Source organism: Rhipicephalus microplus, chromosome 8 (genome assembly GCF_043290135.1).
Source record: "Rhipicephalus microplus isolate Deutch F79 chromosome 8, USDA_Rmic, whole genome shotgun sequence".
NCBI classification, from domain to species: domain Eukaryota; kingdom Metazoa; phylum Arthropoda; class Arachnida; order Ixodida; family Ixodidae; genus Rhipicephalus; species Rhipicephalus microplus.
The window spans coordinates 52,088,987-52,112,340 of record NC_134707.1 but is presented as its reverse complement, the minus strand read 5'-3'; the positions used below and the strand labels follow the sequence as shown (position 1 = coordinate 52,112,340).

General features: G+C 42.8%; 1 long non-coding RNA gene across 1 annotated transcript; it reads left to right on the top strand.

The window, feature by feature from the left end:
• Positions 1–18,531: 18,531 nt before the first annotated feature.
• Positions 18,532–20,352, top strand: LOC142768508 (uncharacterized). Its single transcript, XR_012885317.1, has 2 exons — positions 18,532–18,681; positions 20,095–20,352. It is a non-coding gene; the product is annotated as an uncharacterized LOC142768508 (long non-coding RNA).
• Positions 20,353–23,354: the final 3,002 nt, after the last annotated feature.

Genomic DNA, 23,354 nt, shown 5'->3' with positions numbered 1-23,354 from the left:
TGATTGATGCCTTTGCAAGGTAACAAATGTGATACCCTTCACTTTTCCGTATGGCTGAAGAGCTGAAATAACTGCGTCATCTGACACGTACAGCGGGAGGCGGAACACACTGACTTGTACGCTTGGCGCCCCGAATGCTTCAACTTGTACCTTGTGACCTTGTAACTTGAATCCTTGGTTTACCATCAACTTGGTTGCTTGTGCAGCCGACCAAGCCGCAACTAGGAACTTCGAAGCTCCGAGGTGTTGCAGGAACAGCACCCCTTCACTCCCCATGACGTCTTCGAGGCCATCGATGATCTCGTCGACGGACGCCGTCCCCTCCGGGACGGTAAAGTTGAAGCAGTGCTTCTTGAGGGGGAGCGCCGCAGGCCTTGACACCATCCACGCTGGTTCCGGCAGGGGCCGACGACGATGGGATCAGGCCTAAAAAAAAACTGGCTGGCAAAGTGACGAGTGGACACCCGGCAGCAATGCCGCCGGAACGATGACCGCGTTGAAGACTGGAACGCCGAAGCTCCTTATAGCGGCACCCGTTCGTCCCTCGAAGTCATAGTAATAGTCGTAATGTGTAACAAGTCTTACATTTTGACCGCTAAGATGGTGCCCGTGAGAGATTTCTTCTGTGCATTGTTGGACAACAAAAAATTCGCAGCGTGCGCGTTAAATAAAAGCCGAATTCTTCTGTCTCTCATTCCCCTTTAGCAGTCATTGGCATGCACATTAAGCGCTATCTGACAAGAAAGGGTTGCCACGTTATACTCGCTGGTTATAACCTCCTTGGTTTTAGAAATGTTTAGCGAGCGTTGGGCCGCAGTGCCAGGAATACAGTAAACTAGTATATACCATGAACTCGAGGTGGTTAAAGGTGGGAAGCAAACACGAAGCGCAAGCCGTAAGAAAGTGTGCGCGTGCCACCTCTGGTTTAGTCCTTGGAATGTCCGCTGGATGGCGGTGCATATGTGGAATGTATCATGAAAAGATGTGAGATGGTGGTACTTGGAGTGTTGAATAGATGGACGAACGGGCACACAGACAGATGCATGGACGGACTCAAGGATGGACGGACACATGGACGAATGCATGGACGAACGCAGGGACGGACGCATAGATGGACGTGCGGACGCACGAACAGACGCACGCACGGACGAGCGAATAGACACACGGACGGTCAGATAGATGGACGCATAGACGGACGGAAGCAAGAACGAATGAACGGACGGATGCTTCGTCCCACTCTTCATCATTCACTCCGTGGATATGCTGCCATTTTTTACCTCTTTTATGCAATGTGCTTTAGTTTGAAACTGGAGTGGCTGGTGCTAAAGAAGTTTCGCAATGCCAACCGCAATTGGACAATGATTTTTCTGTTATTAAAAACACAAACTAATTGTAAAAGTAAAATAGTCAATGGGTGTCGTTTCGATTCTGCGAAATTCGTTGATTTGGTATCCCGCTTTGACTGGGGGAAACTATCGCAAGAACCTTGTGTTAATAAAGCGTTTAGTACCTTGACTGAGAAACTAACAGGTATCATAAACTCGTGTACATCTCTATCCACCATATCGCGTTAATACTCAGCCCCTAGAAAACCGTGGATTACTAGAGGACTGCTGCGTAGCATAAATAAAAAAATAACCTTTACAAAAAAGTAAAACTTCAGCCGTTCAACCTGTCCCTCAGGAGCCGCTTTAAACTCTATTCACAAACTCTTACTGTCCTACTCAAAAAAGCCAAACGAACCTACTATCAAAATAAAGTGCTCGGAAACGGGAATGAGAGTAGGAAAAACTGGAACGTAATTAAAGAATTCTTACATCTTGATCAGCCAGATGCACTTGAGACTGAATTTTCAGATCGCGCCATTGTCTAACTTGCCCTGTCACTATCGCCAATTCTTTTAATGAATCATTTTTCAGCAACTCAGTATCGACTGTCACTAACTTACCTTCGTTGTCTCGCTTGCCTCACTCTTTTCTCTTAAAACCCACGTCACCTGCTGAGGTTCTTTGCCCTATAACAAGTTTGAAGACGACAGGATGTGGCCTGGATTCAATTTATCCAGCTAAAATCAAACTTGTTGCTCGTCAGTTATATTCTGTGCTCTCAGAGCTTATTAACACCATATTTCGTTCAGGCATTTTTCCTACAATCCTCAAATAAGGAAAAGTAATACCTGTATTCAAAAATGGAGACCGAAAAGTGTTTTCTAATTATCGAACTATAACAATCCTCCCATTCTTTAGTAAGGTAATTGAGAAGCTCATTGTGAATCACCTGATGGACTACCTCACAAAATTTAACCTTTTGTCACATAAGCAGTTTGGTTTTCGTGCTAAGTTTTCTACCGAATTAGCACTGATTAAACTAACAGATAGCATAAAACAGTCCATCGATAAGAGGCTCTGGGCAGGGGCGTTATTTATAGATTTAACTAAAGCCTTCGACACTATAAACCACTCTACTTTGTATGCTTAACTCAATTCCTTGGAAATTTGTGGGCCTACTTTAGCCCTTTTACAAAGCTACCTCGCTAACAGAACCCAGGTTGTCAATTATGGCGGTGTTTTATCCTCACCAATAATAACTAACCAGGGAGTCCCTAAAGGCTCAATTCTGGGACCTCTCATGTTTTTTATCTACATTAACGACTTACATCATCACGTAACTCATCTGACTGCATCCTTTATGCTGACGATACCATGATGTTTTCTAGTGAGAAAGATCTTAACAATCTACTAGCAAAATTAAACACTGATGTCGCGAAACTTGAATCATGGTGCAAAAATAACTTGCTGAAAATCAACCCTGTTAAAACAACATTTATGTTATTTCACTCGTCCCAAAAAAGCGTTATGATTTCACCCGAAATATACATTGATAACTGCGTCGTCACCCCGTCAAAGTTCACTACTTTTCTAGGTGTCACATTAGACCCTTAACTCAAATATAGCACTCACGTGAATTCTGTCGTCAAGAAGACTGCTTTTGGCATCCGCATACTCATTCGAACAAGCCATTGTTTTCAGCAACACATCTTAAAATCACTTTACTATGCTTTCATTAACAGTCACCTAACCTACTGCATTTCATCCTGGGCCAATACCTACGCCACACACCTAACATCTCTCATTCACCTTCAGAAAAGAGCAGTCCGAATAATCACACATAGTTCCTACACAGCATCAGCAGCACCCCTCTTTAGCACTCTCGAAATTCTACCGTTCATTTCCACCTTTCAACTCAAACTTGGAATTTTATTATTCAGAAGTAAAGTCGGTGACATTCCCACTGACATACTTCCCCTCACACATCTCCACAATACTAATAACACACCGTTTTCTGAAAATAGTAACCTTCTGCTTCCAAAAGTAAGTACTAACTACGGCAAAATGACAGCCTTGTTTTCTGCAATTTCTTTCTGGAACTCACTATATATACCATCAATTATTAAATCAAGCCCCTCATTACATTGTTTCCGGTGGCATCTAAAACAGTTCTTACTAACAACATGCGACACCTGAACATGTATATATATATATATATATATATATATATATATATATATATATATATATATATATATATATATATATATATATATATATATATATATATATATATGTGTGTGTGTGTGTGTGTGTGTGTGTGTGTGTGTGTGTGTGTGTGTGTGTGTGTGTGTGTGTGTGTGTGTGTGTGCGTGTGTGTGTGTGTGTGTGTGTTTAGATACGGTTGTATGCATTTATGTGTATGTGTTATGTTATAGTTATTTAATCCAATTAGTTATCTCCTGTTTTATCAGTTACATGTAAATATTTTGAACTACCATAAGTTTCAATAATAATTTTCATTACGTTCATTTTGTTTTATTCGCTTGCTGTTTTTTTCCTCAGTTGCCAATCTTTGTTCTATATTTTTATACATGAATTCACAGGAGAGTTCCCTTTACAGTATTTACTTTGGGACCTCCTTCTGTATTATATCAACTTTTTACTTCCACTGTATTGTACTGAATAAAGAGCTTAAACCGAAAAAAAAGTGCGGCATTTTTCAGAAAGCTGGCTACTGTGTTTAAGGTTTAAGATCGTTGAAGATATGTCCTGCCACTATAAAATGCTGCACTATTGCTTCCAGTTATTTGCCATGCCTGCTTGATGCCTATTTAATTAAACGTTAACAGGTTGTCCTGTTTGTTCAGTAGGGTTGAGAGCTAGGCTAGTTGTGCGATATCATTCTAACATGTGGTGTAGTAGCGCAACTTCTACGGGGACACAGAGGACAAGAAAAGCGGGTGTCATGTTTTCTTGTACCCTGTGTCCCCTTTAAGTTGCGCTACTACACTATATGTTACAATGCTGTCCTGCTTGTGAAAATATGTATATTTCATCATGGTGATGATGTTTGAACAAGTGAAGGCAAAACAACCAGATTTCATACTATGTATTAATCACTTCTAGTGCTTTTATTTCTAACATAATTTTCAAGGTGTTTGCAGGTCTCAAATTTTGGATGACAATTAGGTAGTGTACAAAAAAGCGGGTTTACTTTTGCATGTACTAACGTGTCAGTGAACATTTTTCGAAGCGGCGCGTTGCTTGTTAATGCTGGATAATACTTGCCGAGGATTGTGTTGCAGCGAGTTGTGATGAAATGGTTATTTACAGGAGGTCAGCGAGGTCGTTCGCGGCAGCGCACTGCGATCTTGCCAAGCCTCTTCATCTTCCTTCCTTTCTCTCCTCTGCCTTTCTCATGTACCTTACATTCCCCCGCAAGCAGACGAAACCCGTAGGGCGAGTTATGATGCACAAGGAGGGTAGAAAGACTTTAGGCGAGCAATGTGAGTGAGCTGCGTTCCGCTCGATCGTCGACCATTGGACAAGAGAGAGAGAGAGATAAAGATGCAAAGAAAGGCAGAGAGGTTAACCAGACGCACATCCGGTTTGCTACCCTGCACTGGGGAAGGGATGAAGGGGCGAAAAGAGGCTGCAGAGAGATGAGAAGGTACACACAATCACAAGCACAATCGGGGAGCACACACAGTCTACAGGCGGTCGCTCAGGTTTGTTGACTAAGTAAAGTAGCAGTGCTCTAGTCGCTTTCTGCGCAACTGAGGCAGATGCCCAAGGTCCTAGTATCTTCTGCACACAAAATGGTCCGGGGTCAAGTTGATTCAAAACCATCCGGAGCACCATTGGACAAAAAACGAGCTATTACGTAGGAGGTGAGCTGGCTGAGACGCTCAAAACTACTTGTGGGCCTGAATATCCTGGCAGAAGCTTTTGACACAATCCACGCTTGCGTTGTAGTGTCCAAAGCAACACCAAGTCACCTTTTTTCAATCACACTGGTTCGTTACGGTCATCGTATTGCTCCTTCCGACGACGTTGAGAGGCCAGAGTCCGAAGACGAGCGATTAGGCGGGCTTCTCTCGCGAGGCACAAGGTGTTCGATTTAGAATCGTCCTTTTGTAGAATGAAGGGTAAGAAAAAGTCCAGACGGCTTAGAGGCAACCTGGCGTACAACAAATAAAATGGGCTAAAGTTCTTTGTTTGATGTTTCACCGTGTTGAACGCGTACGTGATAAAAGGCAGCACGTCATTCAGGTTCTTTTGATTGAAGGAAACGTACATGGCAAGCATGTTGATCAGCGTTCTGTTTACCCGTTCAACGATTTCATTTGTCTGTGGATGATACGGTGTGGAATGACGGAACTGTGTCGTGCACATGCAAAGTAATTCTTCAACGGCATCATCAGTGTACTGGCGGCCACGGTCGCTGATAATAACACGTGGTTGGCCATGGCGAAGGACCACGGATTGGAGCAAGAAGGCTGCGACGGAAGCGGCCGCAGAAGAGGGAATGGCTGAAGTTTCGGCCATTCACTGCGGAGGGGGTGAATAATTTTGTGGCGTGAAGAGCTGATCAGGTCCTGCTTATACTTAAGCGCCACAAAGAAGGCTGTGCCAAACTGGAAAAAAATATCACTAGAGCCCCACCCTCTTCCTTTTCGTCGGTCGAGCCTGAAACACAATCGGTGCAGAAGATGAAGCAATGACGTTATTCTCACAAAGACCTACCATTAGTCCCGGCTGTCAGAGCCGTAAGTAGAATCACGTGGAGGAGCAGGGGCAGCACGCTCTTCATCGGACGTGGGTAAGGGTGGTAGAGAGTCATTTTGTGGTCTCTATCTCATGGCAGCGAAAATGTCGGTGGTGGCGGAGGGTGGGTGCACGGTTCTGGTGTGCACTCTCTGTCTACGCCACTGCTTCATGGGTAGCCTAAAGATGTAAAATGAACAGACCTTTGAATACAACTTCATGAGATCCTTGGTGGCTGAAATCTTTTTAAAAAACATGGCTGATCCCTCCGTCATAAGAATCGGTATAACACGAAAGCAAAACGTGTCTCTGCAGGAGTAGTGTAATGTTTAATGTGCATTGACATAAGTAAGTGTTGGTCGGTCGGTCGGTCGGTCGGTCGGTCGGTCGGTCGGTCGGTCGGTCGGTCGGTCGGTCGGTCGGTCGGTCGGTCGGTCGGTCGGTCGGTCGGTCGGTCGGTCGGTCGGTCGGTTGGTTGCGAAACATTATTGTATAAGTAATTGTGTACAATATCTATTGGTGTTTGGCAGCTTTAGCAGCTTTTAATGTGGATGTGTTCACGTTGACGCTTAGTAATACATAAGTAAGTGTGTACAATCTCTATTGGTGTTTGGCAGCTTTAGCAGCTTTTAATGTGGATGCGTTCACGTTGACGCTTAGTAATAGATCGTCATTCCGACGACTAACGTCTATGATCATTGGTTAAAGAAACCCTTGTGGTCATAGATTAAAGACAAGGGCGCAGTGGATAGCGTGCCCGGAATCTCGTCCCAAACCGAGATGTGGTGGGTTCAACAATAAAACGTTTGGTTTTCTGTTCGAGTGTATTTCTTCTACGTCATTTCCGTGATAGGAATACGTCTCTCAAGTCTTCATGAACCACGGCATAAAACTCTTTTGTGTTAAAAAACATGTGCACGCATATCCACGTGCCTTAAAAGATGAAGTCAGAGGTCCGACTAATAAATGGTACGGGGCAGAAGAGGCAAGCCACCCTTCATCTCCCCCTACATGCAAGCGTATGGCCTTCAGGATAGCGATCGTGGTTACAGAACTGTCACTGTGGTGGAATTCTTGCAGCCTTTCGTCCAGAAAACGTGAATGCCAAGGAAGCTAGGTCATGTGGAATATTCTCGAACGACAGATGCTGACGATCCGTTGTAGCGTTAACGGCAACGGAGGCGGCAGAGCGGAGCCAGAGTACATCCCCGTGACGCACGAAAACGATGTCACGGTGCAGCCACGCGAGACGCCGACCCACGATGCAGGGGAGCTTCAAGCAGAATAGCTTCCCAACACAATATAGCAATCTCTAATGCGTGGGGAGTCTTACTCGCGAAGCCTCGTCTCTGTAAAGGCTAGTTCACACCCACTGCCATCACCAGTCAAGGGACCTATTTAGTCGCAAAGCCACGGGCTACAAATTGTCCCATTGGTCGCAAAGTGACTGCTATCACTTGTATACCACATGTAGCTACCACTTGAGTGCGCAGCTCTTTGAGCAGCACCTATAACAGGATGCCTACACTGGTGATATGTGCAGTTCATCGGTGTTGGCTGAAAATTTCTCGAAAGAACATTCATTTTAAGATGGTGGCGCGGATGCATTCCAACGTCTCGAAAATAGTAGGTCACGTGGAGTGCCTATAAAACACAAATGCATTCGATGTACGGTAGCAACGACCGCAACTAATTGTTACTTTGTAACACAATTAAAGGAATGATTGCCTTCCTGTCGAAGATCTCGTGAAGCACGGTGGGGTGTCCTGATAATATGCCATCTTCCCGGCTAATGGAATATCGATCCCTTTTCTCATCACTGCCTGTACATTGAAACCTAATTTAGCGTTCGAACGACCCCTACAATGTAGTACACAAGCCTTAACACATGCGCTTGATCATAGCGTGAAATAAGCCACCGACACTGTGGCCGATCTGTTTCTTTACCATCATTTGTGACTGATCTGTTTCCTCAACATTACAGTGTTCTATATCCACTACAGGACTAGAACTCTCCCTGTGGTTTCCAGCTGAGCTTGTCTTGTGATAGCTGATTTTGTTTTGTTTCCACGAACTTCATCATGCTACTCAGCTCCCTGCAAACCTCGAGTGCATTTGCCACCTCCTTCGGTATCCGTTGCTGATGTCACTAATGATTCATTGTAGATGTAGATCCTAAACTTGTGGCTCACATTCGCCCCGGGGGATCGGCCAAAAATAGGGTAGCTTAACAAAAAAATACAGATGTATATATTTAAATGCTTTCAAAAAGAAAATTAACAGAAATATTGATTTTTTATAAAGTATTCTTGAGAAAAAAAATTTCGATAAAATTAGTTCCTACTGAATGAGCAATAAATATTTGATATGAAAGAAAATTTCTCTATAGCCTACATTGGTTAAATGAGAACCTTTTGTTATTGAGGTTATTAAGTAAAACTCTTAGACTGTACAATGAAATGTCTATAAAAATAAGCACACGTACGTGTGCTTATTTTTTAAGCACACATACGTGTGCTTAAATAAGCACATGTATGTGCAGGAACATGCGCATGGTAGAACGAACATGTGTCAAAGGTATGATAAACTCCACCCCCCCCCCCCCCCCAAAATGTTTCCGCTGCTAATGAGACATGCAAGAGAGGTGTCCGAGAGAGATGTGGAACGACTCATGGAACAATGACACTAAGACAAAGTGGCAAAACGGGAAATCTCAATAAAAAGTAGTTTCGACGATTCAAGCAGTGGAAGATCAATCAGAGCTATACGGGCCCAGGGCCAGCCTGATGCCAATGGAAGGAAAGTTCACTTCTTGACTTACGACAGCAGTTTATTTAGCTCATCTTGCATTTGATCGCAGATCACCTTGCGAGACTGTCTTTTTCTGTTTGGCATTTTCGTCAATACTCATTTTGTAGACGGTGTTAATGCAATGTAACTTTTATTATTTTTTTTTCACGTTTACGCTTCCATTTTTTGGTGGCGACGTTGATATGAGTATGGTATTACAAATGCTACAGAAAATATTGAAGTCCATGGAGCCATTGAGTACCATGGGTTTCTGCACGTGAGAAAGGTAAGGGTGTATATAATTTTAAAGTGACTTATACTTACACAATATTCCTGAGCCGATTTAAAGTGCGCTTAACTAGGCACGGTCATTTTCTGTTAGGCGTCGTTTGCGTTCGACAAAACAAAACAAGAAACTCAGTGTTGATGCCTTCGAATAGTTATATACATTGTAGAAGCCTTCTCATCGTGTTCGTTCATACTATGCATATGCTAAATACTGATTTCTTTCACGTTAGCGAAAGTTGTTGCGTTGATTCCAACTGTCACGGAAACGAATCACCAAAAGGCATTCAAGTAACAGCAAACTGTCTGCGACGTGCTGTTTTTATTTTTTTTATTGCGATAAAGACTTGTTTTAAGGCATAATATTTTTGTGTTAAATGCGTGCTGTTAGGCCGGTGTTGTGTATTAAGTGAACTAGTGTCTTGTGGAATCTGTTTTCATGTATCCAGCGGTTGTAACTGGCCGTGTCGCTGTAGCGAAGCCCGGCTTGAGCGAGATGACGGGAGCTTTCTGGCTGCGACCCTTTACATGTCGATAAAAGGTGGTATGTATCTGCTTGCATCGCAGGAGTAGGAAAATACGGACACGTATCACCAACTCGTAAATGTGTCCAGTTTCATGACGTTATAACGGCCGGTGTGAGGGTCACCCCTGCCCGAAGCCTCCCATACGACGTGCTGTTGCACCCCGCGTGAAATTGTATTAATGGTAACACTTCAACGTCATTCACGGTGAGTGATAAGCATGCATGATGTTATCTAGGAAACGGGACGAGAAATGGACATTCGTTTCTCTCGCCTTCTTTTCTTTCTCGCCGTTTCTTGTCTCGGTTACGCGTGACCAGTGGAAAGAGTGCGCGCCTGCCGCTCCTTCAGTCCGGCCGTGGTTAGAGAAAGAGTAGCTTTGCCTCTAAAGAAGCTCAAGCCCAACTTGAAAAGCCTCCTCGAACAAAACACATGCGAAGCCGGCTTTTGAGCCAAGATGTAGAAAATGCGAATTGTCACTGTACAGTCGAAAAGTAGCAACAGTCGAGCTCGTAGAAACACCTGATGCCGTAGGGGTTTTAAAGACACCGCTGAAACGTCAGGGGTGCTATTTAGGGATTAATATGTACTTTCTGGTTACGCCCTTCAAACACGGGGTTCTATATATATATATATATATATATATATATATATATATATATATATATATATATATATATATATATATATATATAGGTTTCTTTACGTTTCGGCTGTGGGACCGGCCTTCGTCAGAAGGCCGGTCCCACGGCCGAAACGTAAAGAAACCTTTCCGTTTTTCGACGTGTGTCTCCTTTTTTTTTCATATATATATATATATATATATATATATATATATATATATATATATATATATATATATATATATATATATATATATTGTAGTAAGAAACCGAAACTGAAAGTGCGAACAAAGTATTGACGCAAATGAAGATAGAGGAAGACGAAAGTGCGTGGGTGGTGCGTGGCGGCGCCTCTCGTGAGCGCGCGCGTGAGGAGATTCTTCGAACCGTTGAAGAAAAAAGCCAGACCGATTCGGCGAGCTGCTCGTGGTTTCGAACGCGCTTTCGCCATCGGAGATCGGCTCAACGTCGAGCGGCAGGATCCTTTAGCTAAGATTTGGTTTGCTTTTCATTCCTCGTATTTCTTGTTAGTTCCTCTCAACTGAAACGTTGTTGCAGCCCTTTGGAGGTCAGGCAAGTCAGAATATTCTGATGTCTTTCTCATCACCCGGCCAAGGGCACTCCCCTTGGCTGGCCTCACTACCGGTCAAGGATTGGCCGCTCGATACCTTGCTACGCAGTGGAGATAGCTACGTCCCTGTGGCTCTGGTTCCTACAAATGGGGGTTTCATTCCAATGAAGAATCCGAAGGTGATACAAGTGGAGCTTCAGAAAGCCTCGTCGCTTTTCCAGAAGATTACTGAGGTCCGCCAGTTCGGCCGAGGGGGTATCCTGTGCTGCTCTGCAGACCAGGATTGCGTCCGAGAGCTTCTGAATTGCTCTGACTTTGCTGCACAGCCGGTGAGCCCATTTATTCCAGCTCATCTTGCATGTACGAAGGGCATAGTCCGTGGGGTGGATACGAGTCTGGCACCTCAAGAAATTCTTGACTTATTTGCTGTAGCTGGGGCAGTTTCAGTCTATCGATGCACCCGAACAACTGATAAAACAAAATCGCCTACTGAATCAGTTATAGTAACTTTTGCAGGAAGAGTTAGGCCAACAGAAATTAAGGCATGGCCACTAATATACAAAGTAGAACTACTTTCCCCGAAACCTTTGCAGTGCTCAAAATGTTGGCGATTCGGCCACAGCATGAAAGGATGCAGATCACAGGCTAGATGTCGTCTGTGCGGAGAGAGTCATGACAGCTGCGATTGCAAATCCGACGACCAGAAGTGCTGCTTGTGTAATGGAGCGCACCCTGCAGACTCTGCTGAATGTGGTGCAAAAGAAAGAGAAATGGGTGTTCTAGAAATCATAGAACGCAGGCGTTGCTCTAGGAGGGAGGCGGTAGCAGAAATGCATGAAAGATCGAAAGGTTACGCAGGCATAACATCCCGGCACACAGCGGCAATGGATGCATCGCTCGCAAAGTCGATAACTGAGGCTATTGAAAAGTCCACTGAAAAGGCAATGCAGCGTCTGGTAGCTACTCTTTTTGAAGCCTTGGCTGATATGTTAACACAACAGCTGACACAAATCATTGGTACAGTTTCTGTGCAAAATCTGGATTCGCACGCTCTGTTGATTTCAAGGGGTACAGAAGAGGAAAATCAGACAGTCAATCATAGATCTATCTCTCCGAAAGCAGGACCTTCCAAAAATAAAGTTCAGGGTGAGTCAGAACCTGTGACAGATGATTCAGGAGACTTTACAGATATGGACACAGAATCTCTAAGAACTTTGAAACGTAACAGATCTCCCCCTTCTAAAAAGTCTTCTCAGAACCCAAAATCCAAGAAATACTTGTCAAAGAAAGACTTCTTTGAGAACCTTTCAAAAAATGATTTCTTGAAAAAAGATATTCTGGATCAGGCAGTTTCTTCTGCCGGTATAGCATCAAAATGGGTTCCCTAAAAATTCTGCAGTGGAACTGCCGGTCTATTTGGTCGGCAACTACAGATTTACAATATATTTCTTCGCAAATTTCTCCCGACATAATTGCCATTCAGGAAACCTGGCTTGGTAAAGGTAAAAAATTTTACATGAAAAATTATCGATTAATACGGCTGGATCGGCCGAGTAGAGGTGGTGGTCTGGCTTTCTTAATATCAACTAAATTTGGTCACAGAGCCAAGATATTGTATCAGTGTATGGATACGAATTACGAAATTCTGGTGTTGGACATAACAGTACCAGACTGCTCGCCTTTCTCTTTTGCAAATGTATACTTTCCTGCAGGAGTTGAAGACACGAAATGCCTCGATATTATGGTATCCTCATGCAGAAAAGAAACAATACTGTGCGGTGATTTCAATTCACACCTTGTGTCTTGGGGCTTCAAATTTGATGTATGCGGAAGACGTTTGTGGGAATGGACGCTTGATAATAACTTTTCCTGCTTGAACTCACACGTTGCTACATTTGTAAGAGGTAACTCTAAATCGACTATTGATTTAACATTTTCCAGCTCCACTTTAAGCATATCCTCGTGGAATATATTAGATCGCGCTACAAACAGCGACCACCTTCCCATTACATTTGAAATTAAGTTCCCGAGGTTAAGTTTGGCAGGTAAAGTTGGCTCATTGGTAAATTATGCTAAATTACAAAAAGACTTAAAATCTACGTTAACATTTCGCGAGAAAATGCAGGAAGACCTTAGGGCTATGAGTCTATGTGCGGTGTTGAAACGATCACTAAAAAATTCGTTTACTGTAAACTCGAACACAGCGGGATCTTTTAGCCCATGGTGGAATCAAGAATGTGTCAGGGGGTATAGAAAGCGAAAAGCAGCTTGGAAAAAGCTGTTAATTAACCAATGCCCCGAAAATTGGAGTGATTATAAATTCATGGCCGCCGATTTTAAGCGTCTAGTGCGCAAAGCAAAAGAAGACTATGATATGAATAAATTTAATTATCTGTCTAAGTCTAAAAATAAGAAAATGCTTTTCAGGTTTTTACGTGCGAGAAAAATGATTCTACAGACAGAAAGCACTCATTCCACCATTATGTCTCCTCGCGAACTATCTGAATTCTTGGACAATATTGCTAAAGGCTTGCAAACCAGGTTTACGACAATTATGCCAAAGTCCATGGTGAAATTAAGGGTGGATTGTGATTTCCAGAAGGTATCTTTAGCTGAATTGGCGAATGTGATGAAGAGCTTACCGCCCGCTGCTCCCGGACCTGATGGGGTGACCTCTACAATGATTAAAGTGTTATACAAAATATCGCCACATGAAATCCGTAATATAATTAATTATTCACTGAAAAATTCTTGGATTCCGGCCGATTGGAAGCTTTCCGAAATAATTCCGATACTTAAGAAACAGGGAATGGAGTTTACTCTGGATAACATAAGGCCTATTTCATTGACATCTAACCTGGTCAAGCTTGTAGAGAGAGTCTTAAATGCCCGTATAATAAACTACATCAATGAACATACAATACTAAACCACAGACAAATTAGCTTTAGATCGGGATACTTCATTTGGTGTGCACATGTGGATTTGGAAAGTCGCATACAGCTGGCTCGGCATCGCCGCGAATACTGTGCACTAGTCACTCTAGACTTAGCTAAAGCGTACGACAAAGTGGAATATCCTATCCTAATCCAGCAGATGCAAGACCATCGCTTTCCAAAATATATAACAGCATGGATTACAGAGTTTGTGAAAGACAGAAAATTTTATTGCTTCTTGGATGGATGCTCTTCTAAAAAATATAAGCAGACACGAGGTGTACCTCAGGGCTCAGTATTATCCCCGGTGTTATTCAACATATTACTAAGTTCCATTCCAACTCATCAGGATATCCAAATTTACGTATATGCAGACGATATTGCTTTCTTCGCAACAAACAGTGATCGGCACTCATTGTATCAGGCATTACAGAATTACATGAACATGCTAGAAGGACGGCTTGACAATACCCATATGTCATTGAACGTCAAAAAAGCGCGCTTCTGCCATTCCCTTTTAAGAAACGTGTCAGCATTTCCCTGATGTATCGTACCGAGCTCAATCCCCAGGTCGATTTCCTGAAATACCTAGGCATCGTATATATTAGGACGCTAAATTGGAAAAGCCATATAGACGAGGTTGGCTGTAAAGCGTCACGTGCCTTGAGGTGGTTACGCAAATTGGAAAACAGAAAAATAGGATTGCGTAGGAGTTTATTAATAATGATTTAGAAGATGTATGTACGGCCTATTATGGAATTCGGGTGTGTATTATTTTCAGGCAGCGCGGCTTACAAGAGGAGACAATTAATATTACTAGAAAGAGAAGCTTTGCGCTTGTGTCTTGGACTCCCAAAATTTGTGGCAAATAATGTTTTGTATGTGGAAGCTCGCCTTCCACCTTTGTTAACTCGGTTTAGAATACTTACAGTTCAAACTTTCTTAAAAATATACAATTCGCCTCTGCGACAAGCTTCATACGTTGTTATTCAAGAACCAACCGCATTCTTTGGAGCACCATGGTCTAGACTACACTCCCCTCAGATTAGGTTCGTCCAAGCGTTACTAGAGCCTCTCAATGTAAATATTTATCAGATTTGCATAACGAAGACACCTAATTCAAAACTTGAAATTAAATTTGATAATATTTTCCCCTCTAATGCGAAACAACTGCCCCTTCAATATTTAAATATCCGGTTAAAAGATTACTTGACTCATCTGTCCATAAACAACATTATTGCGACGGATGCATCCGTATTGAACGAAAAGGCTGGAATAGGCATCTTCTGTACTTCTCTCGACTGGTCTTTCTCAGTTCGATTACCAGATTACATGCCTATATTCATCGCTGAATTATTTGCTATAATTCTAGCGCTTCGTAAACTTCCTGCAAGCGAATCAGAAGCGGTCATAATTACCGATTCTCTCTCAGTATGCACTGCACTATCTACAGCAAAAAATTTGATATTATTGAGTATGATTAGCAGTTCATTACCAGAAAACCTAAAAAAATTTCACTTGCTATGGATACCCGGCCACTGCGGGATTTATCCAAATGAGATGGCAGACTCGTTAGCCAAAGCATCTTTAAGCGGACCAATCTTACCTATTTTACCTGATTTCGCCAACGTAACAGCACTCAGATATAGAAAGGCTTGCTTGCACAAAGAAATAGAAAAATTATCATTGGATAAAGTCAGAGACTTCGTACATCTAACATATTGCTGGAACAAACAGTGGTGTGGATCTCGGCAGTTAGAAACTACAATCACCAGATTACGATGCAGAATTCCGCATCTGAATTACTACCTACATAAAGCTGGACTAACAGCATCTCCGTTGTGTCTCTTTTGCAAGGAATCGGAATCAATAGATCATTTCTTTTTATCCTGTAAACGTTATGCTTATCAAAGGAAAAGATACCTGTTCAAACCAATTGAGAAGCTAGGTTTAAAAATAAACGTGGAACTAATTTTATCCTTCGGAGGGTTTACATTAGGTTATAGCCACAGGGAGGTTTTCTCTGCTGTGTGCGAGTACATAAGGGCAACAAAGAGATTACCCTGTTAGCCTATTGTTATTATTTACGGCTACGAGACTACCTGAATGCCTGACTGAACACACTTGATGATCCTGCCGCCCGGTTCTTGGCCGATCCCCCTTTGTGGGCGAGTGCCAGCAAAGCCGATGGTTCATCATCATCATCATCATCATCATCATCATCATCATCATCAGACCGAAGCAGTCGGGCAGCAGTGGCAGAACGAGGGTTGTGGCGGCTACCGGCCCGTCACGGCGCGCAACCTCTCACGACTTACTGCAGGCGACCTCGGGCGACGCCAGGCGACGACGGTGCTCATGGTCACGGTCGAGACCTGCTGACGAGTCGGCGTCTACGTGGGTTGCCGAGTCAGGGAAGCTGAGGCGTGCTGGGCCGATCTATCGGGTGTTCTCGGGCGTGGGCAAGCACGGATCCGACCAGCCACCACACAGCGAGCAGCTGTCCCAGCGACGGCCGTGGTGCGACCGCAACTTTGGGACCTTCCCAAATCCAAGAGACGCGGCGAGGCGTCGGACCATCTCGACGACAGTGGCGTGAGTGGTTGACGACGAGTGGTGCGCAAACTAGATTCGCTGTGTCAGGGCCACGTGAACCGTGACTACGAGTTTTAAACCTGTAGAGCGAACTGGACTGGCACGAGTTAGGAGTGCATGTGTGCAGTTTTAGTTCATGTATGTAATTATGTCCGGCTTGTATAAACGTCCTGTCTTTGTCTATACCCTATTCCTTGTCGGTTGAGCGCCTGGGCCCACACGAACCTCTCACGATATATATATATATATATATATATATATATATATATATATATATATATATATATATATATATATATATATATATATATATAATGTTACGGGTAACGTATTTAATAAGTTAAATACGATGCACTGTGCTCGGCGAACAAGATGGCGACAGTTCATCAACAACCAGCCACCAACGTCGTCTTTCTCTTTCTTCCAGACAGGCTGTGCCGGCGGTTGTGTATCATAACCCCCCGGCGGTAGAAGCACCGTCTCGGTGCTTGAGCAACTCGGATGCGGTAGAAGGAGGGTGATAGGGCTTGAGTCGGGCTATGTGCACGATGTCACTCAAAGGTGACGATGATGACGTTGAATCGGCTGGCACGATCTCGTATGTAACGTCAGTCACCTGGCAAACGACGCGGTATGGTCCAGTGTAGCGTGACAGCAGTTTTTCAGAAAGCCCTACACGCCGAGTGGGGGACCAGAGGAGGACAAGGGAACCCGGTGAAAAGTGCACGTTTCGATGATGGGAATCGTAGGCTGTGCCGGCGGTTGCGTATCAATATATATATATATATATATATATATATATATATATATATATATATATATATATATATATATATATATATATATATATATATATATATATATATATATATATATATATATATATATATATATATATATATATGATTGAAGAGAAGGACGCACGTACGAAATGTGGATTTATTAACGTTTCGGCTGGTGGACCAGCCTTCGTCAGAAGGCTGGTCCACCAGCCGAAACGTTCTAGCATTCTGACGAAGGCTGGTCCACCAGCCGAAACGTTAATAAATCCACATTTCGTACGTGCGTCCTTCTCTTCAATCATCTATTACACCGGACCATCGATCTTCATTCCTAAAATATATATATATATATATATATATGTGTGTGTGTGTGTGTGTGTGCGCGTGTGTGTGTGTGTGTGTGTGTGTGTGTGTGTGTGTGTGTGTGTGTGTGTGTGTTTTGATAAGATATAAGATTTTATAAGGCATATCATCCAGCACGAAACAAATTCTGTTTTTATTATATATTACCTACAGACAGAAAAAGGAATCACAATTCATAAATTGTGAATTCAAAATTCAGAAGCTCCTCCAAGAATTTTTACAAAGGGTTGTTTGCATGCCTAGAGGAGACGGCGTAGTAGAGGGCTGCGGATTATTTTGAACAACCCGGGTTAATTAGCATGCACCTAAATGTAACAACATGCGCCTATAGCATATCGTTTCCGGTTACAGGCAATTTTTATGGTCATATTCAAGCCACCACAACTCGAATCAGTGGCTAAGCCCTATACCACCAAGACGGACGAATTTCGTAAAGAAATTGGCTAACGTTTTGCAGTGAAAGCATTCTCTTCTTGATTCGAAGATTCAGAGTGATTGTAATGATTCACTCGAAGATATGCCAAAAATATATCGACAATGTATACGCTGCAAGATGGCTCACATCTCAATGTGACAGGAATGCAGTGCGCTTCGTTTTCCGTTGCATGCAGTGCGTTATTTATTACCAAAGTGATTGCGTATTCTGCACATGTAATCATCGTTTAAGCTTTAGTACCTCTAGTGCCCTTAAGTGGCTTAAGGGAATGCGTGTATTTTTCTGCGTCATTATTCTTTACTTTCTGCGTGACAAGTACACCTCATGATATGATATATGTCAGGCCTTACCACTGATAGCAATCCTAACCGCGTTAATCTCTTGTGCACATTCCCCAAAGCAATACGTAATTATATCACAAATATTTCTCTCTCGATGATCTGACTGACTTCCCAAGCCGCAGAAACCCGCAAGCGAGACCTATAAATGAATCTTTGGCATGCATTTAAAGGCAGACAAGGTCTGCTTTAGTATAAAAAGAGACGCAACTCCCACAACACAGCAACCATCGCTTCATTTTTTAGAAGAACGCCTCACTGTGACAACGATGCGCGTCCTAAGCGCTCTTCTTGTCCTCACTGCCATTCTTGCCCTTACTATGCTTGCTTCCTCAGACGCATGTAAGTTCATGTCTTCATCGCCGCTTAGAAGTGGCGTTACTGAATTCAATATTGCAGCTTCAAGCGATGCATGATCAGGGTGGCTGGCGTTGGAGGCGGGGAGGCGATTTAATGCGGATTATGGTTTTGGAAGGTGGGATGTGATGCGTGCAGGGTGCATCAAAAGTCACCAGGCCACATTGCCATGAAGATACGTGGCACAGCGGTATGGCCAACTTTTGGAGGACCCTATATGTACGTCTGGCAGAATGGCGCTTGAACATTAGTCACGTTCGCCATGAGATAAAAAATAAACAAGGTGGCGAAAACCATTCAAGCAGCCGATGCATCTGCTCTCCGCTTACGCTACGATCATGGCGACCCTCGCACGCTCTTAGGCGAAACTTTACACATCGGACTGGGGCAGTGTTATCTCCCTTAGACTTCATACAGATTCTCACCACGAAACCGACAGAGACGGTCAAAGTGTGCCTAGAGTGCCCATCGTATGACTTCAGTCGCAATAATCTGATACCATGACCATAGCTGTACCGGTCGAATCCTGTACTATATTCGGAACTTCTTTTTGCCAGGAAACGGAAGAACAGTGCCTCGCCGTTGCCAAGTTTCCAAACAAGGCACCTACATACGCCGGAGTTTGCATAGGATATGGTTACTCACTCAGAATATGGTCACTCAGTTGTAGGGGGAACGATAAGAGTACACTGAAGGGCAAAGTTGCTTGCATCCCCTTTTAAGTCATTCGGTATGGATACGGCCCCTAAATCGTGGTCATTACTTTTGGCAGTTGTAGGGGTAACGGTCAGACCACAGTGAAGGGCAAAGTTGCTTGCGTCGGACATTACGTCATTTGGTAAGGATACGATCACTCACTCATGGTTTTTCTTTTCGGCAGTTGTAGCGGAAACGATAAGGCCACAGTGAAGGGCAAAGTTGCTTGCATTCCACCTTAAGTCATAAAATGCACGAGTGTCTCGAGTGGTGCACGTTAGAAAACCCCAGGTGGTCTAAATTTCCGGAGCCCTCCACTACGGCGTCTCTCATAATCATATAGTGGTTTTGGGACGTTAAACCCCACATATCAATCAATCAATCGAGTGTTTCGAGTAGTCAATTTCAATGTTTCTATGTGTGTATTTAATTTATTGTAGTCAGTTGTTTCAATAGCATCAGTTGAAAGATAGTTTCATTGTAAAATAGCTAAACATAAGCATGGAGAACGCAATAGGTCCGTTCCTAAAGTGCTTGTTCAAACTTGGGACATTATTGGTGGAGTTGCCTTTTTACTCGGTTTACCACTTCGGTTTACCACGTTCGTCGAAAATTGGATGCGATGTGTTTGTCGTAGAGAACATCGCTACAGATATTTGCAAACGTACTCACTGTATTCTTTTACCGGTTTTCTTTATTTAGGCTGCGGGGAGAAGCCCATGAGTCGGTGCAGAGCAAGCTTCCCGAGGTGGAGCTGGAACAGCGCTTCAAGAAAATGTGAAAGAATCAACTGGGGTGGTTGCGGAAAGAATGAATGTAACGTCTTCCGTAGACGGTCTGAATGCAAGCTGCGTTGCAAATTTCATCGCTCCAAAACAAGATAACCGGGCTGCGCTGCGTCAAGCCTTCCGGCTCCGTTAGCGGAGTAGCAATAAAATGGTGCGGTACTGTAAGAAATAATGTTGTTATCTTCACGCGACGACACATTACACTCTGCCACCAATGTGCATGCACTGCCATGCTGACAACTTGGTACTTCCCGAATAGAAGCGCACTATTTAATCGAATATCGGCATCCTCAATGTTATTCTTTTTCATATTACCTGCGGTTACTTTCTGTTCTTGTTTATTTTTTGCCCGAGATATATACAAGCATTTTTAACAACGAAATTCAACAGGATCTCTATAGAAAAAGTAGCACTCTATAATTTTAAAGTAGAACCTTTTCAAAAATGTAAAGTTAGCTTTCCTGCTATACAGTTCGAACAACAAATGGTGGCTTGTCACTTAGTGCGAATAGCCTGTTCAAGCACAGTTTGCCTACGCAACGACGTGGACCATGTTCAATCGCCTCTATCGATATCGAAACTCCCAATAGGCAAGCCTCGGCCTGTTCAGCTAGGACCGCGTCTCCGCTTGAAGCACGAGTACCGCCGTTTCTTGTTCAAATATGCAGCGCTGAGAAGTGCACTTTGCTCACACCTGCTTGTCTTCTCTGAGAATCCTGTCAGTCACTCTTTTTGACCAGTGGTTAACTTGACTACGCGCTACGTGTCCGACTCATGTCCATTTCTTCTTGATTTCAGCTATGATATCCTTAACCCCGGCTTGTTCCCTGACCCACTCTACCCTTTTCATGTCTCTTAAGGTTACCTCTATTATTTTCATGTCCATCGCTCCCCGCGTCGTCTTCACTTTAAGCTGAACCCTCTTCGTAAGCCTCCTAGTTTATGCTGCGTAACCCCCATCAATACGATGGTTAGATTACTAGTGGTTAATTAGATGCGGTATCTCTGACGTCATTGTGATCATTTTGCGAATGTCCTACTCGTTGCCCATGTGCTCTCGAGCACTTATCTTAATTTCTTGGTAAGAAGGGCACCGCTTTAGACAATATTGTCATACGTCGAGCTTTCACTCTGGCATCTATTGTTCTTTGACTTTGTAGTCCCTTCAAGGCCGCTTGCAACGTTAATCATTTAAACCTACTGGTTATTTAGGACAACTGTCTTTTTTTTTTGCTATAAGAGATCTAGTCATAAGTGATAAAGAGCGTAATAAAAAAAACGAGGACATAAACAGCACACATACGAGTGCAGAACTAACAATTTATATTTTCGTTGCACTGACCGCCATTTTACATCGCACCAAACTGCGCACATAATTCTTATTATCCCGCCAAACAAAAGCATCAGGTGGGCCAAATGCATGGTCACTGGTCTGGTGGGTTAATAGGAATGGCGCGCGTGGTTTGGTGCGATGTAAAATGGCGGTCGGTGCAATAAAGATTTCAGTTGTTACTTCAGCGCTCATTAGTGTACTACTTTTCCGTGTCCTTGTATTTCATGCGCTGTTTTTTCCAGCTGACATTGTACCAACTCACCCGAATCAAAGTCGTGTTCATGTGCTGTGATTGAGAACACAAAAGATTATATATATATATATATATATATATATATATATATATATATATATATATATATATATATATATATATATATATATATATATATATATATATATATATATATATATATATATATATATATATATATATATATATATATATATATATATATAGGAGAAAGAAGGGCAAACTAAGGGCTCGTTTTTTCGTGTTTTGACACAATACTAATGAGATATAACAGACAATAATGTCCAGGAATGAGTAGGGAAAGTTATTAGAATCAAAGTAATGTAAATAGAAAGAAAAAGGAGTGAAAAAATAACTTGCTGTGAGCAGGAATCAAACCAACGACCTTCGAATAACGCGTTCGATGCTCTACCACTGTGCTATCATGGCGGCCATCCCCCCAACCACTTTATTGGGTTTATATGTGAATTCGAACGTGGGAGTGTCAGTCAGCGCCACCTGTAGCCATGGCAGCAAGTGTGGCACACTGTCTTTAGGAGCTTGTATGGCGTCACGGAGCACGTGAACTTATTACGAGCTGGAATCTGACTAATAGTCCCTCGTATTCAACCTAAAGGCACCAAGTCTGCCAGTACGAGACCCTCGTTAACGAATAAAGGAAAAAAGTATATACCTAAGGGCTCGTTTTCTCGTGTGTTTACACAATGTTAATGAGATCTAACAGACAATTACGCCAAGAAATGTATAAAGGTAGTTATTAGGATCCATGTAATCTAAATAGAAAGAAAGAAAAGTGGGTGAAAAAATAACCTGCCATAAGCAGGAATCGAACCTAAGACCTTCGAATAACGCGTTCGATGCTCTACCACTGAGCTATCACGGCTACCAGCCCCCCAGCCACTTTATTGGGTTTATATAGGAATTTAAACGTGGGAGTGTCAGTCAGCGCCAGCTGTAGGCATGGCGGCGAGTCTGGCACACTTCTTTATAAGCCTGTATGGCATCACGTAGCACGTGAACTTATTACGAGCCGGCAGCTGACCAATAGTCCCTTGTATACAACCTAACGGCACCAAGTCTGCCAGTACACAGACCGCTGACACAGACCGCTGACATCAGAAAGGTGAAGGGGAGAGGGGGGAGAGAGATGGGGGGGAGTGGAGGGAAAAGTGGAAGGGGGGCACCCGAGGGGCGGCCACCGTATATTATTTTTCTCTTTTTTCTTTTTTTTCTTTCCTTTTCTTTTCTTTTTTTTCTTTTCTTTTTTTTTTCTTTCCCTCTTACCTTGCCCTCTGATTTGAGATTGTATAAAGCTGAGCACCGACAAAATGTATCTTTATTCCTGATGAAGGCCAGACACTAGGCCGAAACGTCGAAATAAACCACGTTGTGACCGCTCACGGAGGATCTACTAGACTATATATATATATATATATATATATATATATATATATATATATATATATATATATATATATATATATATATATATATATATATATATATATATATGAATCAAACAGAAATGAACAAGCAGCGTGAATCCATACAATTATATATATATATATATATATATATATATATATAT